Raw genomic sequence first — 26,620 nt, forward strand, 5'->3', positions numbered from 1 at the left:
TGTGTGTGTATTTATGTGTCTACTGTTGAGGTTGTGAAGAGTAAAAGATTTAAATAATGAGTAACTGAATAATGAGTAACTGAGCAGAAGTATTTGGCATTTATTTTCTGGACAGCAGAGGGCTATTGATATTTTTTGAGTAAGGGACTGATGTGAGAATTGTAGTATTTTTATCAGGTGTCAGAGTGCCGGATAAATTGGACAAAAAGATGGTAGCAGATAGGAAGGCCATGTAAGAAACTATTTTGACAATCCAGATGTGAGTTAATTCAGGTGTAGACAAGGGCAATAGCAATTAAGTAGAAAAGAAAGAACCGAATGAAATTCAAATACCCCTGACATTAGCACTAGGAGGATTTGTGATTATATGTGAAGAAAAAATAAGAAGCAGTCATCATTTTACCAAAATGATATAAATATTAGGATGAGAGAACAGTTTTTGATGAGAAATGGTGAACATGGTATAAAATAGAAGAACAAGTTTTAAACTGTGCTATATGGATTATCATAGTTCCTTAGAAGCATGTCAGGATTTCTGAAAGCCACAGAACATAATTTAAAAATTAGCTATTGACACATTTTAATATAAAACAACACACTCACTTAAATGTGCAATAGATAAATTTTATCTCATTGGTGGACACCGATGGCATAAATAGGAGCCTCTGTGCTGACTCACTCATTGTACAGAACTTGTTTGTCTACGTACTCAAATTCAAAATTCTTACAAAAGAATTGCTGAGAATTTGCTGCTTTTCAATGTCTTTTTCTGAATTTAGACCACGGTACAGAAATGCAACCCAACTGTTACCCATAGTTTTTTATGTATATATGTATGTATGTAACAAAATGACCCAATTGTCACATTTAAGGATAAGTGTTTGCTGTTCTGTTAACTTTAAAGTGATAAAATATTGGGTTTCCATTTAAGACATGTTGTAAAAAGGAGTCTGTTTTTAAAAAGTTTGAAAGCTACTGGTTCAGAACATATTAAGTTTGAAATTTTAGTGGAACACAGATGAAAATAACGTTTAGAAAACCGGGAATGTGGAATTAAAAAATTCTGTTGACAACCTTGAGTCTGGTGGGCAGATCTGAAAATAACTCACATGGTTGAAACTGAGAGTGATTGAATTCTCTCAGTACCAAGAGTGTTTTCAGGAGTTTCCCAGGACGTGGAGTGTGAGAAGGAGCAGTATCCAAGGCTAGAAAAGAAGGGAAATCAGGGGGTTGGAGGTGTACTGGTTCTTAAGCATATTAGATTATTGGATCTTATTCTGAGAAACCAACCAAAAGAGTCTCAATCTCAAGTGAAGATTCTAAAAACTATATATGTAGACAATAAAAATTAAATTCCATAAGGAGCTGGTGAAGAAGAAATCTAAAATGTCTGGTAGAAGTAGAGGCCTGCCCAAAGGAAAGTAAATGCATTGCATTGCTTCTATGAAGAAACCATGGTCCAAAACAGTGTGGCTAGCTAATATAACATCTTTTCTAATTGATGAGAGGGAAGGAGAAAGACACGTGCACACACACACACACACACACACACAAACACAGCGAGAGAGAGAGAGAGAGAGAAAAGGAGAAGAGGGAGACACAGAAAGAGAGGGGTAGAGAAGGAGAGACAAGGAGTGGGAAAGAGAGAGGGTGAGAAAGAGAGGGGGAGAGAGGGAAAGGGCGAGTGGGAGAGAGAGAGGAGATGGGGAAAAATAATGAGTGGTATTCTACTTTACAACAACAAGTTAAAAGCAATAGAAATGAGGGAAAGAAAGCTGGCAGATCTGACTGGACACAACTAAAAAAAGAATAAATGGAAGATAAGTCAAAGGGTAATTGAGCACATAAGAAATTTATAATAACTATAGTTCTTTTTGTAAAGCATGATGGAAATGGAAAGATGAACCAGGGGAGAAACAAAAGTGGATGTTCGGTCTCCCACAAGGCATGCAGAAAAGCAAGGGGAATTTCAATGCAATGAGCCTGTTTCCATTTTTCATGCTGTAGAAATGACTTTTATTTCTGCCCCAGATGTTGGGAACACTTACTCTCCATTAAGGATCCCAGGCAGCTCTTGTGAGAGTTTATATTTTTTCGCTCTCAATTTTTCTCCCTGATTGGAGGAAGTGTTTTATCTTCTACTTTAATAAACTGTGTAGAAGACTTGCTATTGAATTCTGGCCTCTTTCCTGTAAAAGGCTAAGAAGGGATTGCTTTGAGCTTTGGACAAAAGTAAACGCTTCTCTTTCTGTTTATTTAATTTTAGGAACTTGTTGCATTTGTCCACATTGCGTGAGAGCTGGCTTTCACGATGTACGTACGCATACAGACTCAATTCAAACAAACATATATTTTTCTGTACAAAGGAGAGTGTGCTTGGGTAGAGCGTGTCTCTGTGTGTTCGTGTGTGTATAAACTAAGGATGGCATATTTCACAATAGCGCACACTCACCCACATTGCTTCCAGTTAAGACTTGTTTAAACCAAGCTTTGACTGTGAGGCTTTCCAATCTAGAAAACAGGTGCAAAACACTCTAGCACCATAATCACATTAAATTCCTTCAACATCCCCCTAAGACATGTGCACAAAAATAATCTCATCTTGAACTGGAAAAATCAAGTCAGAGGTGATGCATAGTTGTTTTTTTTTTTTTTTCAAGGACCTAATATAAATCTGAAAGTACACACTAAAAATCTCCACTAAGTTCCTGCTTTCTTGAATCCGCTTACAGTTTTAGCGTACCCCCAACTGCTAGAATCATTTCTGATTTCAGGCCAGAAGGATTTACTTAATGCTATGATCTGGCACTAAACACACTGGGAGCCAATCAGGTGCTCACTCTGTGTGCTAGTTCTGATAACATTTCTGAACTGAACTTCCCAGAACCTTCAGACGCCTGCTGTGCCATTCTCTGTTTCCCTCAAAGACTGAGTGGTGGTCTTGCCTTGAATCCCAGCCCCGTGTGTGGGTACCCAGCTTCCTGCCGCCAGACCTGTAGCCAGCAGGCTCCACGTTAGCCCCTGTGTTTTGTTCTTCTCTCTCCGGGGGAGGCACGCTGCTGCGTCCATGCATGCTATGTGCCCCCAGTGATTGCCTGTGTGATCCAAAGCCCTCTGTCCATCACCCTAGTCCACCAGAGCAGTGGTTTCAGAGCTTTGGCCGCACTATCCAGGCCCACACTTCCACTCAGTTGTGCTGTGGGTTTCTGCATTCTCCTGGGTGCTTCCCCATCCTGCATGGCCTTTCAGTTCACCCAGTATCTCTTGATGTTGATGGAAATTATAACTGAACCAAAACAGTATTCATTTTCTGACTTTCCATTCAATTCTACAGATTTAGAATTCAGGATAATTGGAAGAGAGGTTAGCCTAAACTTTTATATCATGTTAATTAAGGACAAAAATCTGCTAAACAAAATACTAAAGCATCAGGTAGAATACTTAAATTTCATGAGAGAATGAATTTTCCAAACACATTTAAACTCTTTTCGCCTATTTATATAAAATACTAACACATTATTTGGGAATCTCATGTATTCAACATGGCACTCCCCCTAATGAAGGCTTTGCAAATAAATTTCACTTACTTTATTGATTAATAAGATTGTATGTCACTTAAAATTGTGAGCAAATAACATTTTTATTGATGCTTTTCAAACAACCTATTTCTCTTCACTTAGATAAAATTAGCAAGGCTTGTGGAAATAGTTCAAAAATGTTAATCATGCTAACATTTATATATTTGTGAGTTTATAGAAGCACATGTAATAGAAAATACAGTGGAATTAAAGCCTAAAAATGATGCAGCTGCCAAAACAATATTTTTCCAAGGTCCATTGAAAACTTGTAGTATCTATGCAGTTTTAAAAACATATGTAACCGAACTGTGTGAGGGTTAGAATATGGCCAACTTAGGGGTGCTTGGGTGGCTCAGTTGGTTAAACATCTGACTCTTGATTTCAGTTCGGGTCATGATCTCATGGTTCATGAGTTCGAGCCCCACATCAGGCTCTGCACTGACAGTGCAGAGCCTGCTTGGGATTCCTGCTCTCCCTCTTTATCTGCCCCTCTTCTCTCTCTCCCTCTCTCTCTCAAAAAAATAAATTAATTAAAAAAAAAAAGAATGTGGCCAACTTAAAATTCAGCTCTCTTTTCTGCATATTCTTCCTGGGCTCTATTTCCTTGCTTTTGAAACTGTGCATTAAGATGGAACATAGGGAAGTAAAGAGCCCAAGGAACTGCATGTGTGTGAATGAAGCAACACACGAATGCCTGGTCTCATGGAGCTCTCCCAGGGACCCCCTGCATTTTATAAATGAGAACCTTTCAAGGAAGGGCCCAGAACTAGACAGAGGAAACCAGACATGGAAGGACCTAGCCTACCTTGAACTCAGGCCACGTGCCAGGTGCTTTACAGACAGGGCTATTTACTCAGCTCGCTAGACTCCGTGTTGGACAATGAGGAAGAAGCTTTAGTATCGTTTTCACCACTGTCCTGAAAACTAGCTCTGTTGGTTTTTTTCATCTCTGAAAGTTAATCTTGCATAAATACCAGAGATTTGGGTTACTCAGATCTCCTTTTCCATTATTACAAGTCTGATGGATATTGAAGTTTCAATCTGTCTTCAAATTAAAATCTTCTCCTCTCCTTGCTCTTAGAATTTCTAGGTGAGGTGTAGGGTGGGGTGGGGGGGAATTTCTGATTTCAACCTATTCTCCCAGGTCTTCACCCCCAGTTCTCCCAATCCGGAGTCATGGCAAATTCACCACATGCAGACAGCCCTCTTGGAAAGGATATTTTGTGCCTGAATCTGTCTGTAAAGTGTTCTGGATTACAACGCCTTCTTATCAGTTTTATCAATTAGAAAAACATGCCTCACCTTTAATTGTTTTGGATCATATTCAATTTTTCTTTTTAAATAAGGAGGAGAGCATTTCATTAACCGGCCCAAAGCCATAGCAAATGGCTTTCCTGGGATTTGAAACCACATATTTGGAATCTAGAGTCCAAGCTCTTATTGCCTTATAAAGCTTCTCTGTGAGTATAAACACAAATGAACAAATACGTTTCATACCTTTAATTTAGCTTTTTCTCTCATCAGAGGTTGAATTATTAGATCAACACCTTTTGGACAACTAATACCATTAAGGAACCAACAACAAAAAAGTGATTTATAAATACATAAATAAATACAATGTCTATTTCTGTTTACTAAAAAGCACCCCCACATATTAAATATTATAAATAAAGTAGATTTATATGATATTCTCTATTTAAGGGTAATAAAAATAAAAACTGGTTTTCTACGGATCAGAAAATAGATTGAGAGCTTTTAAAGCTTTGGATGTTTGGACACATTGAGGGCAATCCAATAATTTTCAAACAAACATAAAAACTTAGGATAATTCCAGGAAGAAATATCAATTACTGAGGTGTTCTTGCAGCTGTTCGGGGCTGCTAGAACATTGCACACATGCAGCTTGGATCTGAAAACTGAAGTGTGGCTGGAGGTGGAGAAAAGCAAAATCAGAGGTGGCTGAGAGAGAAGACTATTGCTGATTTACCCCCTTTCCATACAACCCCCTGGGATTTTATTTGAGCACTCTGCCTGACCTAAAGAAGACACTGCACTGCCAGTGAAGGAGTGGTTACAAGTAAATCAGGGCTTTTCAAAACCGTTTCCTTTGGATTCTTTGAAATCAGAGAAAAGATTTTTGAAAACCTAGGAAAACAAACAAACAAATTTTGAGGGAAATTAATTGCATGTTCAGAAGACAGCTGAGTGTTAGGTTAAGTCAGATGCTTCCTAGCCTTCCCTTACTTCTCTGCTGAAATCCCCAGCCTCACCCCTTTTAGTCCAATATTGACAGCTATTTTACGGGCAAATAATAAGAGGGTGAGGAGGAAGGTGGTAGTGACCTATTAAATTATCATGACCTGTTTTAGAATTTTGGCTGTGAGTAATGGTCCCAAACTCTAAGTGTTCCCTTACCGGTAGTATTTGCATGGGGGTAATCTTCAGATTAGAAATCTTTGCTGGAGCATCAGTTTTCCCTTGGCTAGCTAGGAGGAATTCAACAGCTATGCGATCATTTGTGACCACACTGGGTAATAAATTTAACCTAGTTTGTAGGGCTTCCAGAGCATCAGATATCCTATAAGAAGTGCCCTAAAAAGAAACAGATACTATTAGGAATATACATAGTGTTTATATCAACAGTAGTGGGCCAATCATTGTTCCTTTAATGTGAGCAGATTTTGTTTGTTTGTTTGTTTGCTTTGGCTGGAGGGTCCTGAAGAGAATACTGAAGATTTTAGCTATGATAGTGCCAACATTAGTTCCCATACCCGGTGCACTAGATTTTGTTGATGTGGAGTCAAGGTTCCTGTTTTATAAGGCTGAAGTGTGGCATGCATGATGTGATAGAAATTTAACGACCAGAGAAGCCTGTAAGATGAAATCTACCTTCTGAAATGTTGAAAGTAAGAACTATTAATTTTTTTGTAGACAGGATCAGGTGGAGGTACAGATCCAGCAATGAATTAAATTCAGGAGAGTAGTTGTATTAGTCATGTTTCTCCAAAGAAATAGAACCAATAGGATATAAAAGGGGATTTATTATGAGAAATTCAGCATGCAGTTCTGGGGGCTGACAAGTCCCATGATTTGCAAACTAGAGACCTAGGGAAACCAGTGGTGTAATTCAATCTAAGTCTGAAGGTCTGAGAACCAGGGGAGTCAATGATGTACTTCCAGTCTGAGGGCAAGAAAAGATGAGATGTCCCAATTCAAACAATGAGACAGAAAAGAGGCACAAATGCCTCCTTCCTCCACCTTTTTGTTCTATTCGGGCCCTTAACAGATTGGATAATGCCCACCCACACTACGGAGGGCAATCTACTTTAGTGAGCCCACCAATTGAAATGCTAGTCTCATCCAGAAACACCATCATAGATACTCAGAAATAATGTTTTACCAGAAACCTGGGCATCCCCTGATCCAATCAAGTTGACACAGAAAAATACCTATCACAGTAGCTAAGAGAAAAATAAGCAAGAGTTTGTTTTTCCTTAAGTGGCAGAAGACAGAAGATCTTAAGGGGAAAAAAACAACAGAATGAAAATAATGGAGAGTATCTTGAAAAACCTTCATTCAGCTAATAGAAAGTGTCAAAGTATAATGATAAGCAATATTAGAAGTGAGCAAAGAAAAGTTATGCCAAGGACTCAGAAAATCTTACACTGTTGCCTTGGACAGAAGTAGTCTATCTCTGCAGTAATCAGAGAGTTTGGGAAGATACTGTTTACCCTCTGTAGCTGTCTGTTTCTGGGCATTTTTTTTATATCAAATATAATTTATTGTCAAATTGGTTTCCATACAACACCCAGTGCTCATCCCAACAGGTGCCCTCCTCAATGCTCATCATCCACTTTTCCCTCTCCCCCACCCCCCATCAACCCTCAGTTTGTTTTCAGTATTTAAGAGTCTCTTATGGTTTGCCTCCCTCTCTCTGTGTAACTTTTTTCTCTCCCTCCCCTTCCCTCCCCCCTGGTCTTCTTTTAAGTTTCTCAGGATCCACATATGAGTGAAAACATATGGTATCAGGGCAATTTTTAAGAATCCTCAGTTTAAGGCCTACTGATGGAATGGGCATCCAGTGATCTAGAGATAATGGTGTATGTATTTTTTTTTAATTAAAAAGACTGTTTATTTATTTTGAGAAGGAGAGACAGTGCAAGGAGGGGAGGGGCAGAGAGAGAAGGAGACACAGAATTTGAAGCAGGCTCCGGGCTCTGATCTGTCTGCACAGAACCCAATGCAGGGCTCCAACTCATGAACTGGGATATCATCACCTGAGCCAGAGTCAGACAGTTAACTGACTAAGCCACCCGGGCGCCCCTGCTGTACCATATTCTTAATAAAGAAACATGAATCGGGGCACCTGGGTAGCTCAGCCATTAACTGTCTGACTTTGGCTCCAGTCATGATCTCCCAGTTTGTGAGTTTGAGCCCCGAGTTGGGCTCTGTGCTGACAGCTGAGCCTGGAGACTGCTTCGGATTCTCTCTCTCTCTCTCTCTCTCTCTGCCCCTTCCCCACCTTTTCTCACTCTCCCTTTCTCTAAGATAAACATACATTAAAAAATTAAACTAAAAAAAAAACTGCATCTAAGGATCATCTTAGAGTTCTGCTGCCACGTGAATTGTTAACAGTATATGATAATGTTCTTTCCATCATGGTTAAGGGCAGAGTTCGCCAATGTCTGTCCCTGGAGACCAACTTTTCAGGATTCAGATTATGCAGGGGCTGCTGAAGCAGCTGTTCTGATAATGGAGCTTGAACCTGTCGGTGATAAAGCTGGAGGTACTGTATGAGTCCTTTGCAGTATTTAGTCATATTGGTTTGCAACTGGCAGAATGGGAGGCTGGAAGTGAAATTTCCCCACACACGGGATGGCTTGTTACTGACCCTTAGAAATATTTTAGGTCCCTAGAGGGAGTTGGCTTTGGGGCTGTCAAATCTAAACGGCCTAAATTTTAAGGATTTCTGAGAAGTTTTGTTTTTTTTTTTATAAGAGTTTTAGAATTTCATTGGTTCTCTCTACTTGTTGGTTTTAGAAGAAAGGGACAGTGGAGTTTCAGAATAAAAGGCAAAAATTTACAGTTATGTAATGGCAATGCCAGTGAAATCTGTGCCCCTGTCCCTGGAGAGCTAAATGAATCCCTTGACTCCACCACACCCCAGATCAGGAAAATAAAATCAACCAGCAATTATTATTATTATTATTATTACCATTAGGATCATAGCTTTCTGGCAAGGAAAGCCCTCAATTCGCTCAGAGTAAGGAAGCAATAACTGGGACATAGTCATAGCTCATTGCTCCTGCTATTTGTATAAAATCCATTTGGGGCTGTTTATAGGGGATTCAAGGCTTTACTTCTTTTTTGGTTCCCACTTTACTAGTTTTTCAGGGATCATGTCATTACCAGGTAGGGCATCTATTAAAGGTATTCTCAGCAGTACCCTTAACATCAGGCACCAATGTTATTTTCGAATGGTTTACTATTTGTCTCTGCCGCTGTGGGGCATTTTTGCTTGACTCAACTTGAAATACTTTGGTTCAAGAGGTAGCCATATTTTGAGTACTGAAGTTATCTCCAGGTACTATGCATCTTAACCTTCAAGCGTTTTTTCTCTGTATCATGGGTTTGTCTCTGATAGTCAAAAATAACCTCTCTGAGTCCCTTTCGTGTGTGTCTTCCTTAAGTGTTAATAGGCGTAATTACTCAGATCAATGGTGCTTGTGAATCACAGTGGTCAGCTGCAGTGTTTAATTGTATTTGTCCAGTCAGAAGGTTCCCAATAGATGACAACTGGATTTTGGCCAACCTGCAGAGACATGAGGTTATACAAGCACCGCTGAAATTTTCATGTCAGCCGCTGAATTTGAAGCTCTGCCTCCTTCAAGCTGAGCACCTGCTCCGTTTGGGATTTCTCAATTCACAAGAAATCTATTAGCCCTTAGGTCACACATCAGGGGGAAAAATTAAATTTCAACTCACATACACATTTTGTTGTTATGGTGGTCAACAAAACACTTAGAATCATAATAATGTGTTATCTTGAGATAAAACTGTCTGGAGTTAAAGGAATGGAAACACAAGGTCAAGGATTAAAAGGAATGATATGAAATTTCTGACTGTTAAAACAACGTTAATGGATTATTTAAAAGTGTAAATATCACACTGCTGTGTTCTTTAGATTCCTCCAGATACATTTAGAATAATACAATAAAAATGTTTTAAAATATCAATATTTACAGGGTACCAGAGATTACATCTTTTATAAATATTTACATTGTAGGTCAACTTTCAAACGGGTCAGGCAACAGTTGCAAAATTCTTCTAGAGTGTTTAAAACAAAAAACTTTGGAGGCTTCAAAATCTAGAGCACTGATTCTCAATGCTGGCTATGCACTAGAATCATTCAGGGGGTGGGGGGGACATTTACGAAACACTGACGACTGGATGCATTAATAGCTTCAGGGTAGGGCCCGAAGCCCTGGATCCGAACGAAGGATCTAGAAGCAGCCCTAGTGCTGCTGATATCACTACTGCAGACTGCAGTTAAGATCATTCTCCTGGGGCACCTGCATAGCTCTCTGTAGGTTAAGTGTCCGTTTTCAGCTTGGGTCATGAGTTCGTGAGTTGGAGCCCCACATCGGGCTCTGTGCTGACAGCTTAGAGCCTGGAGACTGCTTTGGATTCTGTGTCTCCCTCTCTGCCCCTCACCCCGCTTGCATTCCATTTTTCTCAAAAATAAATCAACATTAAAAAGAAATTAAAAAACAAAACCAAGATCATTCTCCATCAGCCACTAAAGCCTCTGCCTGGCTGGTGCAGACGTATATTGCTGCCTGCTGTCCAAGAAATTCAGGAAATACTATTAATCGAAAAGTAAGCTAAAATGGTTAGATGATAAAATTTTGACTAGCTAAATGTGTGTTTTGGAAATGCAAGTATTGAAAGGAAATATACTGAAATCTTCACAGCGATAAAATTACCTCTTGGGACTGCAGATAATTTCTTTTCTGTTTCTTAATACTTTCCTAGTTTTTGTAATAAGCATGATTTTTTTCCTAGCCAAAAAAATAAAAAGAATATACTCCAAGTTATGAGTGTTCCCTTAAAAATACATCTCCTGCATTTAGTTCCACCCCAAAAGCCCAGTCACAAATAGAAAATCACATTATCAAAACTGCTGCTTGTCTTGCTTTGTGTCTCATACCATATGATCCTACATTAAGCAAGCATGTTAAATGAATAACATTAAGAATTTTTCGATATTTTCCTTGGGTTTCTTTGGGATCATGACTTGATTTACTAATTAAGAATTAAATAATCATATAAGAAAAAATATAATAGGTACCACTTGTGAAATATGAGTCCTTATATTTATCAAGTTGTTACTATTCACTGTGATTATTTCAAAAGAAAATTTCTACCTTTTTTTATCTCCATGTTTTTCTATCAATAAAATTATTTTCCTTTCATCTAATTCCAAAAGGTTGTTTCTTCAAAGGATGAGTTTTCTCTGCTTGCTGCTCATGAGGGCATTATCTCTATGGAGACCCACACTTGGAACCTAGAGGTTATGAAGATAAGGTTGTTTTCCTTGGAAGTGACCTAGTCTCCGCATGGCCCTCTAAAGATATATTGGATTTTGTTTACTGAAACAGAATATAAATCAGGTTCTTTGAAGATCGAGCTCTCTGAAATAAGTCAAAATGTGTATTTGGTGTCCTGATCTTAAATTAATGTGGTTAAATTTCTGATTTTTTATGAAAGTAAATAACAGTGTAGGATATATGTGCATAACATGGACACACACACACACACACACACACACGTAGTAAGACACTGTGAATAAAGGCTACCAGCACTGTCACAGGGATTTTGTGGCTAGTCACTTCTTTTGGTCTCAGTTTCTGGGTTCTGAAACTTTCTTTGTGAGGGCTACTACCTTGAAATTATAGTCTATGTCCTTAACGCATTTTGTTTTCTTGTTCCCCCAATTCTAGCTTTTTCATGACCCTACATACTTCTTGGTGTATACATTACTCTCTTGAGCTAGAGGAAAAGTATGAATGGGGTGAACACGTGCTTTGGAGTCCTACAGATGGGGTTAAAAGTATTTTTTCATAACTTATTGATTAAACAGCCCTGGGAAAGTTATTTATGGTGCTTGAGGCTCCATTTCTTTATCCTTAATATGAGAACAGCAAAAATGATTATCTCCTAGAATTCTGAGACAATTCTTATGAAGGACTTAGTGAGTATGCAGAAAGCATTCAGTCCTTCTTTCTCTCACCCTGTCTTAGTCTGTTTGGGCTGCTACAACAAAAATCCAATAGACTGAATGGCTTATGAAAGACAAAAATGTATTTCTTACAGTTCTAGAGACTGGGACGTTTAAGATCAAGGTGCTGGCAGATTGGGTGTCTAGTAAGAATCTGCTTCCTGCTTCATAGACAGCTATCTTCTCGGTGAGTACTCACACAGCAGAAGGGATGAGGGAGACTATGGAGTTCCTTTTATAAAGGTGCTAATTCCAGTTATGAGGGCTTTATCCTCATGACCTAATCACTTCCCATAGGCCCCAACAGATACCATCAAATTGTGTTAGGATTTAACATATGAATTTGGGGGGCATACAAACATCCAGTCTATAGAACCCTCCGCCATTTTTATAAACACACAGACTTTAGGTCTGTTATGTTTTAGGTAATTAAAGGTAAGAGCGTTGGCTCAGGTGTTCAGAGAAGGGGTGGCATGGAAGAGCAGGAACAGTTCTTACCCCGTGATGATGGAAAGGTCAGGAGACACCCCGACCCTCTGACACAGGTGCTTCCAAGTTTCACCTGCCTAATTTTAACTTCAAAGATGGGAACGGTCACAAATTGGATGGAATTTTTGTCAGGGTGCAGGGTCAGAAATAGAGACACTCCTAGATTGGCCAATTCTTCCACCATAATTCATTAGACATCTTCTCTCATTTTGCAAATCCTTTTCCTTTATGCTTCTCAGCCTCACCTATTAAATTTCTTTTGTCTTCTCTAATGCATGTTTACTGTCAGAGTAACATAATTCAGAAGCATAATTACAAAAAAAAACCAGAGACATTTTAGATAAGTAAGAAGCAGGATCCATTTAATGTCCCTTGCATCCTGCTACACACTGACTTTAATATAAATATTAAAAACATCTCAACCGTAGCATGACAAAGGCTCAAACATATGAGGCATGAGATGAACATTATAATTGTCTTGCCTTATTACTTACCTAGAGCTTAAACTTTCTTTAATTTCACTCCAAATAATTTATCCAGGGGTGATGCAACCATCAGTGGAAAAACATGAATCATTTAAAGACCTACTGAAGAACCTGAATAGAGATACTGTGAAAAACCCTTGAGGTCCTTTGGAAGAAAGAAGCAATATCAATCATAAAGTGCATCATCATTAAAATGATTATCCAGGGGGAAAAATTATCAATACTAATATTTCTATGACAGACCCATAAGTATTTTTTTCTGTACTACAACATGCAATATGTTCCCATGGCTACCTTTTGCTTGCCTGAAAAAAAACCAGCTGATAAAGAGTGCTTTTCATATTGCCCAGATCATTTAAATGCCAAATGCTAAATTATAGATATTTAAGTGATCTAAACTTTAGGAGTTGGAAGCAGCCTCAAAATTCAATTAAATCCTAATCACTTACTTTACTAATTACTGAAATAAAATGTTTTCTTTACAAATGAAGTCACTAATTGGGGAAAATGAATGCTAGCAATTTATTTTGATTTAGTCATATTTTTACATGGAAATAGATTGGTGGTTTTAAAAAGTTGACAGTAAAGGAGAAGCTCATTTCATTTTTTAAAACATTGCGATTTCATTTCTATTTCATCTACAAAACGTTACATAGTGAGCATGAACATGAACGTGATACTTAGGTTGCATTTGGGTTCCAATCCCAATCTTAATTGTAGGTTGTTCAAGGGTAAAAATGGATCTCTTGTTTTCTTGCCTTTCTTGCTTATTGCTTCTTCATTCCATTGTTCATGATATTGGAAGACGAGAAAGGAGAGAGACTCAAATGGTGATTTTTTTTTAGCACCTCTGGCTCAAATTGAATGTAAGGGGACATTGAAAACAGTAAAGATACGTATGAAAAGATGGTAAATGAGGGAGGCTGAGGACTGGGACCTGGATCATACTCACCGGTGGGTTTTCTATGGATGAGAGGAGTTATGTCAGAAGTGAAGTTTTCAGAAGGCAGAAGAGTATAATCCAGGCACCTATGGGGGGGGGGGAGAAAAAATGAAATAGGACAGTTATAGACTGAACTTTGTCTCCCCCACTCCCTTTCCCAAAATTCCTCTGTCAAAATCCTAACTCTCACTACCTCAGATGGTGAGTGTCTTTGCAGACAGGGTCTCTAAAGAGGTAATTAAGGTTAAATGAGGGCACTGGGGTGTGACTTAATTCAATGACTGGTGTCCTTTTTAGGGGGAGATTAGGGCACAGACAGACACATAAGAATGACCAGGGGAAGACAGGGAGAAGACACATGTCTACAAGCCATGGAGAGAAGTTTCAAAAGAAACCAGCCCTGCTAACACCCTGATCTTGGATGTTTAGTCTCCAAAATGGTGAGGAAATGAGTTTCTCTTGTTCAAGCCAACTGGTCTGCATTACTTTATTATGGCAAACCTAGTGAAGTGAAACAGGCATCATTTACGGTAGCAAATTGTTACATATTCTTTGATCGTCCCTCTTTCCATAACTGTCACCCTAAACCTGACTCTACAAATTTTAGCAAAGTGACTAAAGTCATGAAGTGTTTGGATCCAGTGAAGCAGAGGAATGAAGATGAAAACACCATGAAAAATGAAGTTACACGCAATACTACCCAGAGAAAAGACAATTGCAGACAATTCTCAAGGTGGGCATTTCAACCTTTGGAGAAATTCAGAGGCCCTATTTTTCAATCAGAAAATAAAATTGGAAACTTCCGAACTCTTTGTGAAGTCACAGCTTGAGATTTGTGTTTAACTCATGTTCCATTAAAGAACAACTTCTTAAGGAATTGGGATCCTACACATATAGACTTTCCTGAAGAATTTTGTTCTTGTGGTAAAGGTTATTGTCCTGAACTGAGGCATGACTTGTGGAGCAATGAGAAGGAAGGAGACAGTCACCTAACCCGCCAGATCAAGGAAGTGGACCTTTGACATCAAAGGAAGCTGAATTGTCATGGCCTAATATTCTCAACCTTATTCTGCAGTAGGGCTTTTGGGCTTGATATTTGAAAGTAAAGGATCAGATTTTTATTGATCTAGTTATTGGCTTGAAACAATATTCTCTTGGCTGTCCCAACATTACAAGGTGGGGCATAAGAAGAATCAGCTCCCCACAACTCCCCTTTCAGTAAAGAATGAACAGAATGAATCTCAAACAATGAAATATCCATCCTTGGGTCTTAAGCCAGCTGTGTCTCCATGACACTGAAATGCAATTGTTGTAAACTAGGTTTGTGGTCTGAATGATTGTAGGAAGCATAGCCTCCACATGGAAATTGGTTTGACCTGAAAGAAATTTGGGTGAAGCATACTGTGTCCATTGGAATGTTTAGGGACGACAGATTTATGATACACCAGACAAATCTGTTCTGCCGTACTCTTCTCAATGTGATACTATATACATCATACACTATAAAGCCTTACACAGGGCTCCTTGATGAACCCAACAAATTGGTAGGCAGCAGCTCCATTTAGAGCATCAGGGTGACAGTGTTTGCATATGCGAATTTTTTTCAATTCTGCTATTAAACCAAACTCATGAAAGTCAAAGTCACCAGTTCTCCCGGAGTTGAGGACAACTGAGTAGAAACAGAACAGCCATAGCCATCAGATGTTCAGGGTCTAGCAAACATTGATTTAATTTTTACCTCGAGCTTCTGTTAGCTTTAACCTGGAGGCCTTTGTTTTTAGAGATGAATCTGAAAGTTTGCTATCCCTCCCCTATTCATTTTAGGGTACTCTCTGTGTAGCCAGGTGCCTATAAACATTCCATTTTCCTCTAAGTAAATAAATTCTTGTAAACCTTGAAAGGAAGCAAAGAATAATGGGAAAAACAAAGTAGGTTTGGAGTTAGAAACACCACTGTTTCCCAACTTTGCCACTTGTGGGTTGAATTTGAAAATGTACTTAATCTTATTTTCCTCATCTGTAAAATGAGAATAATAGTCATCCAGTTCTTCGGGTTGTGATGAGGAAGATTCAGTGATGTAATGTTTGAAAGCACTCAGTGTCATGTTGAGCACATATTAAATATAAAATAATTGATAATTGTTATCATGGACTATTGGCTTGGTCCATTTCAGTGTACCAGCAGGTCTGATTTGGGGGGTTTCTCTTATTCTTTTTGATTTGATACAAGCAATGTTTTCAAATTTTCTCAAATTATAATGCCCTTATGTTGTGGGTGAAATAAACATTAAAGTTTTCTCTTAGTCTATATCACAGCAGAGAAACATTTGCATCATTATTCGGAACTGTTTATTCAGTGTCAGTGAAGACAGTTATGTCACATCTGGTCTCTGCAAGATGGGAGATGATGGAAAAGTTGTGTGTGATCCCTAAGGTTAGGTAGCATACATTTTGTTTCTGCTTGCCTGCTGTGTGTCCAGACAGGCAGCATTTTGGTAGTCTTTACATTTGTCTTTAAAGAAGGAATCTGGCTTAAAAGGCAAAGCAGAGACACTTAAAATAGCTTGAAAACAAGAGGAAAGTTAACAGTAAAGCACTATGTTACAAGAGAAATGTAAGTATCAAAAGGAGACAACAAAGCTCCGAATCTAAGAGATTCCTGGAAAGGGTCGTTTGAGTCGAATTTGAAACAAGTGATAAACGTGGACTTATCACGAAGAATATAAACAACATTTATTGAGCACCTTTGAATTGAGAGCATAACAGTAGGTCTGTTCCTTCACTCAGTCATTTCATTCATGGTTTATCTCATGTGCCAGTCACTCCTCGAATATGACTTGTTTTGTCTTTCTTTCAGAAATTGAAACTCTGAGAAATAATTAACTTGGTCAAAGTTTCACACTATGCGGCAGATCTGGAATCGAAACCCAGCTGTTTGACCATAAACCAAGCTCTGCTTCGTAACATGTGAGCTCTTTGAAAAGAAAAAAAGTGATAGACCAGTGCCATAAAGAAAATTTTCTTCTCCTTAGTAAATCCTTCAATCTTCCAGTGATAAGGAGGTCTCTTTATGTTTTTACTTATTGGATATATTAGAGCTAGATCTGAAGGGTGAGAATCAGTGGCACAAGATTGGTGAGAAAAATAAATTTCCTATGATAAACATGGTTTAAAAAAATGGAACTAAAACAGTTTTCTACAAAAAAGAAATGCTAACACATATGCTTTCTAAACAAAATTTATAAATTTCAGCACCACAAGTCATCATTTTATGGAAACCTTTTGATCATAGTATTCAATTTTATGGGAAATTCTTTGTATTTCTCCAGTAAACAGACTTAGAAACTCAGCTTTATGATAAACTAGCAAATAAGTATACAAATAAGTATAGCTTTAATTTAAGTGCCATGGTAATTGGTATGTAAACACTCCCCAGTCTTAATTTCTTAACTCTCTACATAAGTATAATGTTTAATCTAACACTTTATCTTCTAAGCACTAGTACAAATAACATTATTATCATAATATCTCAGTAAATTTTTCTCATTGACTGTTAACTGAAACTTATGACCTTTGGTTCACATAGAATTTTGATCATGAATGAATGAAACATGTTTGGGCTTTAAAAACAGGCTTATAACATATACTTGTGTGTATAAATGTGTGTATAAATAAAACTATCATCCATCTATGTATGTATGTATATATGTATGTATGTATACATCCATCCATCCATCCATCCATCCATCTATCTATCTTTCTATTTATCATCATCTATGCTGTCTCCTCTCCTTTCCCACTTCTCCCTACCACCCCTGTTTTCCTACTCTTTAACATCCTCACAAATGTCCCTCTTTCTCCCATTTTCCTATGGGTTTCCTCCATGGCTTCAACTCTCTTTTTTATTTTTCCTTTCTTATTTTTATTTTTGTTTGTTTTTTATTGATCCTTCTCCCTCCTTGATATAGATTTACTTGAGAGTCTTCTGCTCTTATTTATAATACTATGAGGTAACAATGCAAATATTACCTAACGTGAGTTAACTAGATCCTTTTATAGATTTTTGTTCCATAAAAACTTTTTGGCATTTTTAGTAAAGAAATATAATTCTTATATCAAAATTTCCAAAGATAAGAAACTCCCCTCAACATAAAGCATTTTCACAAAGGATAAGGAATTACATAATTTGGTAAGCAGCAGGAGAGATAGGCAATTTGGAAAGAACTGTCTAATTCTTAAATGGTTTTATACAGCTATGTCTGAGACCTTCTGGGTTTACAAATTGGTTCATGCATTCAGAGTCTAACCTTAGAAATCCTTCTAGAACAAAGATAATCAGATGCCAGACCTCCTGGACTGTCCAGGGTCAGTGGGTGAGATCTAAATTCTCCATATATTGACTTCAATTAAAGGGCAATATGCATTTTATTCTTAATTTAACTCTTATATGAGATGCTGATATATGGAATTATTATTGTAAATAGTATGAGTACTTGAGAAATTTCCTAACATCCCCAAGCTTTATTGCTTCATCTCCAAAATTCGACACTATGGGGTTGTTGGATGACTAAATTAGATAATGTATGTGGATGGCTCAATTAGTTCCTGACTTACCAGTAAATATCACCAGTACTGATAATGATGATGATAAAAACAAATTCAAAGCTCTGGTACCCATGTTAGGTCTTCATATAATAAACATTCCATGCTCTTAGTTTCAGATATTCAGCTTCCCAGATATCTCATTGTGGATGCTCCATTGGTATCAAAGATTCAAGTTTATTTCAAACAACTTGTAAACTTCTATCCCTCCTTCCAGAACTTTTCACCAGATGATACTCACCCATCATCTCCCCCCTTCCCAAACCTGTGCACCTGATTGCATTCTTATCTTGGTGCTTGACATCCCCACAATGCCATGAATCTGCTCCTTCACTCAGAATCATGGTGTCCTCCTAAGTTTCCCAGGGCCTTTCCTGCCACTACCCATCCCTCCCATATAAGATCTGCCTAATCTACCTGCGCATGAAAAGAGTGACTACTTCCTGGGTTCTTTTTCCTTAGTAGGCACTATAATAGTTATGTTAGCTCCATATCACACTCAATCTTTTCAATAGCTCTTCGGTTTACAAGTGGAGAAGTAGAAGACTGCTCATTCCACAAAGCCACACTGCCCCTTGTAAAAATCTCTTGCTATCTCCTGCTGTTCTCCTTTTATGTCCGTTTTTATTTCCATTGGCCTATTTCCGAACTTTTCTTTTCCCATGTGGCCTTCTACCATAGACTCTTGATGGGTGTCCTGCAATTTTGCCTTCCTCCAGTCCATGCTCCACAAAACAATTGTTCAGATGTGCACTTTATTTCCTGTCACTTTCCCATCCCAAATCTACTCTGTAGTAGACCTTAACTGCTTAGGGTTCCTAAATATCCCCCCTCCTACACCCCCTGCTTTTTTTTTTTCTTTTTAGGCTTCTAGAGTTTTGCATGTGCTGCTACCACTTACTGAAATGTCTAATGTTGCTGCTGCTCTGCTCAATATCAGGTGATCTCTTTAAGAGGTTCTCAGCTCTGGCTGTATGTACGGATCATCAAATATCCTTTTTAAGGTATTTTAAAAATGCCTATTCCAAAAAACAATGTGATTTAATTGTCTAGGGTGGGTCTGATCTTGGCATTTGTTCCAAACCCCCCAGATGATTCTAATGTGCTCAGATGCTCCTTCCTCTTATGTTCCATTTATGTACTGTGATTGCCTCTATTATAATATTGATCACTTCTTATTATAATTTATTTTCCAAGTTTAATTTCCCAACTACAACACGAACTTTTAGAAGGCTTGAGACCACGGCATTCATCTTTATGTTTTCTGCACTTACAAAACAAATATTTGTTGAATTAATGATTCTGTTGTCGGGCTCTGGGGGGTATATTTATTGTGCCAGGTACAGACAACACCTACAAACCTTACATTTGTGCATTAAATGAATTTTTATTTTTCTCTTCTTTGGTACCTTTAAATTTAAAAGCAATTTAACTTATGTCAGATTCTAGAAATGTCAATTATTTTGAACAATTTTTTTTTAACGTTTATTTATTTTCGAGACAGAGAGAGACAGAGCATGAACGGGGGAGGGGCAGAGAGAGAGGGAGACACAGAATGGGAAGCACGCTCCGGGCTCTGAGCCATCAGCCCAGAGCCCGACGTGGGGCTCGAACTTGCGGGGCTCGAACTCGCAGGGCTCGAACTCACGGACCATGAGATCGTGACCTGAGCTGAAGTCAGACGCCTAACCGACTGAGCCACCCAGGCGCCCCAACAATTTTTGTTTTTAAAGCAATAGAAAAATAAATCTTAAGGAAACTAAAGTAAGTAATCAAACGTGTTTTCTGGGTGAAAAAGTTGATTAAAAATTATACATATTTCTGTGCAAAAACACACCAGCAGTTATCATTGTCCGCTCATCTCTGCCATGTTGCCTAGAATTTATCACTGTCATATTGATCCTTTTTGAAGCCTCTACATCCAAGGTGTTATAAAAGCGACTCCAGAAGCACTTATTATTCATGCATTTATTTTTAAGCTTTAATTCACACTTGTGATTCTATATTAAGAATTATATGTCAGGGGCGCCTGGGTGGCTCAGTCATTTGAGCATCCAATCTTTGATTTTGGCTCAGGTCATGATCCCAGGGTTGGGGGATTGAGCCCTGCTTCGGGCTCCATAATGAGTGTGGAGCCTGCTTAAGATTCTCTCTCTCTGTCCCTCTCTGTCCCTCCTCTGCTTGCACCCATGCATGCATGCTCTCCCTCTTTCTCTCTCAAGTAATAAAAAAAAAAGAATCAAACTTCATATTGGAGATTCTGAATTTAAGACCTCACAGTGTACCTCTAATGCTTTCAGTTCTAAACTGAAAAGAAAAAACAAAAAACAGCTCATCATTAGCTATGTTTATTGCAACACCATTCTTAGACTTTAAACTCAGATTTACATTTGAATCCATTTGATAGCAAGCTAAGTAATATGCCATCTTCAATGAGGACTGTGAACTCTGGATGTTTTAATATGCAAAATGCAAATTTCAAAGAGCATAATTTTATATTTATTTTCTGTGCTTGCTTATTTTTTGGAAGTAGTTAATTTTAGTGCAGATACTTATTTTTCCCTAGCTCTGCTGTACCTCAATAAAAAATGTCCAAATGCATTTCTAGTAGTTAAATTTGAACAAACAGAATCTTCTCAATTAGAAGAAAATACCGTGTATGTTATTATAAAAATGTCTTGCAGTTAGAAATAATGATAATTTACCAATAATTAAATTTTTCAGGGAGACAGCAGGACAGAGCCACACAAATTATCATCCTGGGTTTCCTGAGAACGTTAACTTTTGTTTCCCTGTGCACTATTGGTGGGAATGCTAACTGGTACAGCCACTGTGGAAAAGAGTGTAGAGTTTCCTCAAAAAGTTAAAAATAGAGTTACCCTATGATCCAGTAATTATACTCCTGGGAACTACCCAAAAAATACAAAAACACTAATTTCAAGTTATACACACACTCCTATGTTTATTGCAGCATTATTTATAGTAGCCAAATTATGGAAGCAGCCCGTGTCCATCGATAGATAACTGGATAAAGAAGATGTGATGTATACACACACACACACACACACACACAGTGGAATATTATTCAGCCATAAAAAGAATGAAATCTTGCCATTTGCAATGACATGGATGGAGCTAGAGAGTATAATGTTAAGTGAAAAAGTCAGTCAGAAGCGGACAAATACAATGTGATTTCGTTCATGTGGAATTTAAGAAACAAAACAAACAAGCAAAGGAAAACAAAAGAGAGAAAGAGACAAATAAATAAGCAGATCTTAACTATGGAAAACAAACTGATAGTTACCACAAGGGAGGTCGGGAGGGGAGATGAGTGAAATAACAGGGGATGGGGATAAAGGAGTACATTTAACACGATGAGCACTGAGTAATGTATAGAATTGCTGAATCACTATATTGTATACCCCAAATAATATGACATTGTATGTTAACAATGGCATTGAATAAAAAACTTAATAGAGGGGCGCCTGGGTGGCTCAGTCGGTTAAGCGTCCAACTTCGGCTCAGGTCATGATCTCATGGTCCGTGAGTTCGAGCCCCGCATCGGGCTCTGTGCTGACAGCTCGGAGCCTGGAGCCTGCTTCGGATTCTGTGTCTCCCTCTCTCTCTGACCCTCCCCCGTTCATGCTCTGTCTCTCTCTGTCTCAAAAATAAATAAACATTAAAAAAAACTTAATAGAAAAGAACAAAGTAATAAAGGTAGTAAAAAAATTAGGCCAACTGAGCCTTAAGATTTATATTGACTCTAGCCATATTCTCTACAATCTCCTCTTTCACCTCGGGCTTTTAAGTTTATTTTGCCAATATCATTTATTTTTGAATGTAATTGTTTCCTTGCTGACCATAACTAAAGAAAACATTCTAATTTTAAGAACCATCTCAGATCTTATCGCATACATGAAACTTCCCCCAACTCCTCAATGTAGGCAGAGTGGATCATTTCCTCCTCAATGCTCTTACACCACTCAGTTCATTCTTTATTGTAGAAACTATATAGTTTCGATACAGTTATCGGTTTAGGTGCATGTCTCCCCCTCTTGGAACATAAACTATTTGAAGATGGATTACTCATCTTTGCACAGCCAGAATCCGAAACATTGTCAGAGACATGGTAGTTGACCCAAACTAAAAATAATTATTACATTCAAATATTCTGCAACACCCCTTCCCACAAATACGCATACAAAAGATACCAAATGCTGTTTTTACCCTATTTTTTCTAATGTCCTGAACTCTTTAGTTTATGGAGTTTAGTAAATGGAGAAGCCACTTAATTTCCTACCTGAGACATAATGTAGCACTGACACTGAAGTCACTACTAGGCTGAAGTCACTACAAAAGGGCAATGGCTAGAGTGGGTTTTATTTCTCTGGATGGAGCAGAGGGTAATCATGGCATAGTACTGGTTTCCTGATTTATTTTTTGCCATGTGAACTGAAAGCTATACAAGGTGGAGGGCTTCAGAATCTACATTGGTTGACAACATACACCATGGGAGTGAAATGATCCCTAAATTATAAATTTAATAATTAAGAAGTCATTACTGTCCCCTATTATATGCCAAGGTCTATAAAAGATGCTGGATGATAGTGAACATCTCTCCTTTTTATTTTCTTTTTTTTTTTCACCCTTGTTTTAGTAGTTTATTCCACATTCCTTCTGGGACTTGCCTTAATTTTTTTCTCTTCAGCTTATATTAATAAAATAATCCCATTTTGATTTATTTTCATGATTTATTCAATAAAATTAAGACATGATAACACTGACATACTGAAAAGCTGCTGTTTCCCTTAGAATTTTGAAAACAAATACATTTCTTAGGCATGTTAGGCTCTTGCATTTAAATATTTAACAATTATTGGGGCACGTGGGTGGCTCAGTCAGTTGAGCATCCAACTTCGGCTCAGGTCATGATCTCACAGTTCGAGAGTTTGAGTCCCACATCGGGCTCTGTGCCGACAGCTCAGAGCCTGGAGCCTGCTTCGGATTCTGTGTCTCCCTCTCTCCCTGCCCCTCCCCCTCTTACACTCTTTCCCTCTCTCGAGAATAAACATTTAAAAAAATGTTTTTGAATTTTAGCAATTATTTAATTTATAAGTCAATTTCTCCTCTCAGCAAGACTGCTTTCTGGTGCTTTCCTATCCCATTCCTTCCAAATCTTATCACCAAACTTGTTACTGAGTACAATTCTCTACCTCACATACAGTGGGTAATGTGTGAAGACATACTTGTGTGAGCATCTTCAAAATCAATACTACGTGGCAATGAGAAAGAACGAAATATGGCCTTTTGTAGCAACGTGGATGGAACTGGAGAGTGTTATGCTAAGTGAAATAAGCCATACAGAGAAAGACAGATACCATATGGTTTCACTCTTATGTGGATCCTGAGAAACTTAACAGAAACCCATGGGGGAGGGGAAGGAAAAAAAAAAAAAAAAGAGGTTAGAGTGGGAAAGAGCCTAAGCATAAGAGACTCTTAAAAACTGAGAACAAACTGAGGGTTGATGGGGGGTGGGAGGGAGGGGAGGGTGGGTGATGGGTATTGAGGAGGGCACCTTTTGGGATGAGCACTGGGTGTTGTATGGAAACCAATTTGACAATAAATTTCATATATTAAAAATAAATAAATAAATAAATAAATAATTTAGAATAAAAAAAATAAAAAATAAAATTGAATAAAAAAAAAATCAATTCTTGTTGGCTGAATATAGGTAAAGGTAGTAGGGTGTAAGTTGATATTTATAAATGTCCCAGTTGAAATTTCCATGGAAGCATGGAGGGATTCTCCTTAAACCAGACTGAGGCACCTTTGACATCAAGGCTAAATCTTGAAAGATAATCAAAGACTTAATAGTACCAGGGAGCCAGTCTCTTCAGAAGAACCTCACTGAAGATAAAGGAGAAATCCTGCACCTACAGACTTCTAACAGTGGAAGTGAACCAGGAAATCAGAAGTGTTTAGGAATTTAAGAATGGCTGACCAATAAAATACCTCAGAAAGGCACCCATGGGAATGAACACTGCTGTATCCAGGATGCATCAATGACAGGGTTTGGAATGTGTGAGACTGAAGATAGGCTGGATAGGGAGCTGCTCTGAACGATGTGTCTCCATCTCACATTATGCATATGAGTTGTGGTTTGTGGCTAGTTAAAATGAATGTTTTTAAAACTATGCTGACTCCAGGTTATTGTACTAGCTCTCTATTTTGCTGAGAATTTGTGCTGTAAAACCTTATGTGGCTTGGATTTGGTCTTACTCTAGTAGCTAGTCAATTTTTCCTTTCTTTTCTATTCTTATCCTATTTTCTATTTGCAGTCTTCTTACAGTTTATGGTAGATTTTTACAAAAATAGCTACCGTAATTTCTTATCCTATGTCTATACCTTTTGCTAGTGCCTTTCCACACTGACCCTGAACTTGCCCATGTGACTTAGTGACCCATAGAACATTAGGTGACTTGAAGGAAACATTATGCTGAAAGTGCTTGTACATCGGGGTTCACCCTCTTCCTACTCTTGGAACTCTGCTATGTGTGGAAAACTATGCTAAGTGTCAGTGTGAAAGGCCATCCTTGGTAATACACACACCAGCTGCCTTTCCAACTGAATGCAATGCCTGAGAGGACTCAGGAGAGATCAGTTTATTTTCAGTGTGTCATAGATTGCCACCCCAGATCAAAGAACCACTAGCGTCGTCTACAAAATAGTGAGCTAAAGAAATGGCTTTTGTTTTGAGTGACTATGTTTGGGGTAATTTTTTTTTTGCAACAAAAGCTAACTGATAAAGAAAGTGATACCTAAACTTGGGGTGTTTCCATAACCACCACCGCCAACAACAAACACGTGACAGTGACACTGGAAACCATTCGGGGGCAGAAGCCGTAAGATACTTTGCGAAGTCTGGAAGATTGGCAAGCCAACTGCTAGTGGAAGATGGAAAGATTGTGACATGTGTTACGTAATCTTATGAAACAACTCATAAAACTCTTGCCTAGGGTAATTTAGAAAATAAAACATGGGAACCTTGGCAGGATCATTTTCAGAGAGAGTTTAAAATTCCATTGGCTTCTTTTAGTTGTCTATGAACGTGACAGGGAAAGAAAGATGAGCTCTAAAGAAAGAACGGATCAGCTTGCAAGAAGAACTTATGTAGAATGTAGAGGAGGTAGGGTGTGCTGGATTAATTGGTTTTCATTTGCATTGGGACTGTTACTGGCTGGAGAGACTGCAAATGAAAACCTAAGAGTGTTTTAAAAAGTCAGGACACTCCCAGTAAAACATGGTCTCTTCATCAAGATCAGATCAAGAATACATCTGTAAGAACCTTGTTAGGACTCTAAGAAAAATCTAAGGTGATGTCTAGTGGAACTTGTCAGGTAGATAAAGGACTTCAAATAACTCTAAATAAGACTCTAAAGAGACTCTAAATAACATTGCCTCATAAGAAGCCTGAAGTAGAGAAAGGCCTGTCTTGAAAATAATTGTGGGAATGACTTTTGTTAAAAGATGCACAAAAAGCACACAAATGTTTGAAGGAAGTTGTATCAGCAAAAGGACTGCTAACTTAGACTAAAAGAAACTGAGTCACTTCAAATGAAGAAGAAGTCTCTGGACTCTCAAATTTCTATTGGAGGCAGACTTAGAAAGTTACTCAACTGCCAACTTGGGCCATTTACTTTTTACAGAAAAGGAGGATATATCAGAAGGAGAAGGCAAAAGCCAAGAGGGCAGAGCTAAGAGTTATAGAGAAGAGACTGTTTGCAAAATGACGGCTAAAATTCCTATTCCACTCTTAGTTCTTCTTAGTAGTTCTTCCCACACTGCCTTGGGGCTTGTCATGTGACTTCTTTTAGTGGATGTGACATCAGAAAACTTGATCTAAGTAGAGGCTTAAGAGTGCTTATTCACTGGGGCCTGTCCTTTTCCTGATCTTGGATCTCTGCTTCGTCTACATAAGGAAGTGTGGCCAACCTATTTGATGAGTAACATTTGGCGTAGACCCTTGTCACTCCAACCAAGTGCCTCCACCAACCACTAGACCTCTGAGTGAGATTCTATTAAAATATCGAGTAATGGTCAGCTACCCTCTTAACTAACACATGGGACACTCCTGGGGAGGTAAGCTAGAACCAACCAGGCAATCTACAGAATCATGAGCTAATAAATGGTTATTATCTGAACCACTAAATTTTGGGGTAGCTTGTTATACAGAATAAGCTAGG

The 26,620-nt window shown here is 38.2% G+C and overlaps 1 pseudogene; it reads right to left on the bottom strand.

Moving 5' to 3' along the window:
* Positions 1-10,137, bottom strand: part of LOC125922447 (tigger transposable element-derived protein 1-like) — an 89,409-nt pseudogene extending 79,272 nt beyond the window's left edge.
* Positions 10,138-26,620: the final 16,483 nt, after the last annotated feature.

Source organism: Panthera uncia, chromosome B1, assembly GCF_023721935.1.
Source record: "Panthera uncia isolate 11264 chromosome B1, Puncia_PCG_1.0, whole genome shotgun sequence".
NCBI lineage: Eukaryota > Metazoa > Chordata > Mammalia > Carnivora > Felidae > Panthera > Panthera uncia.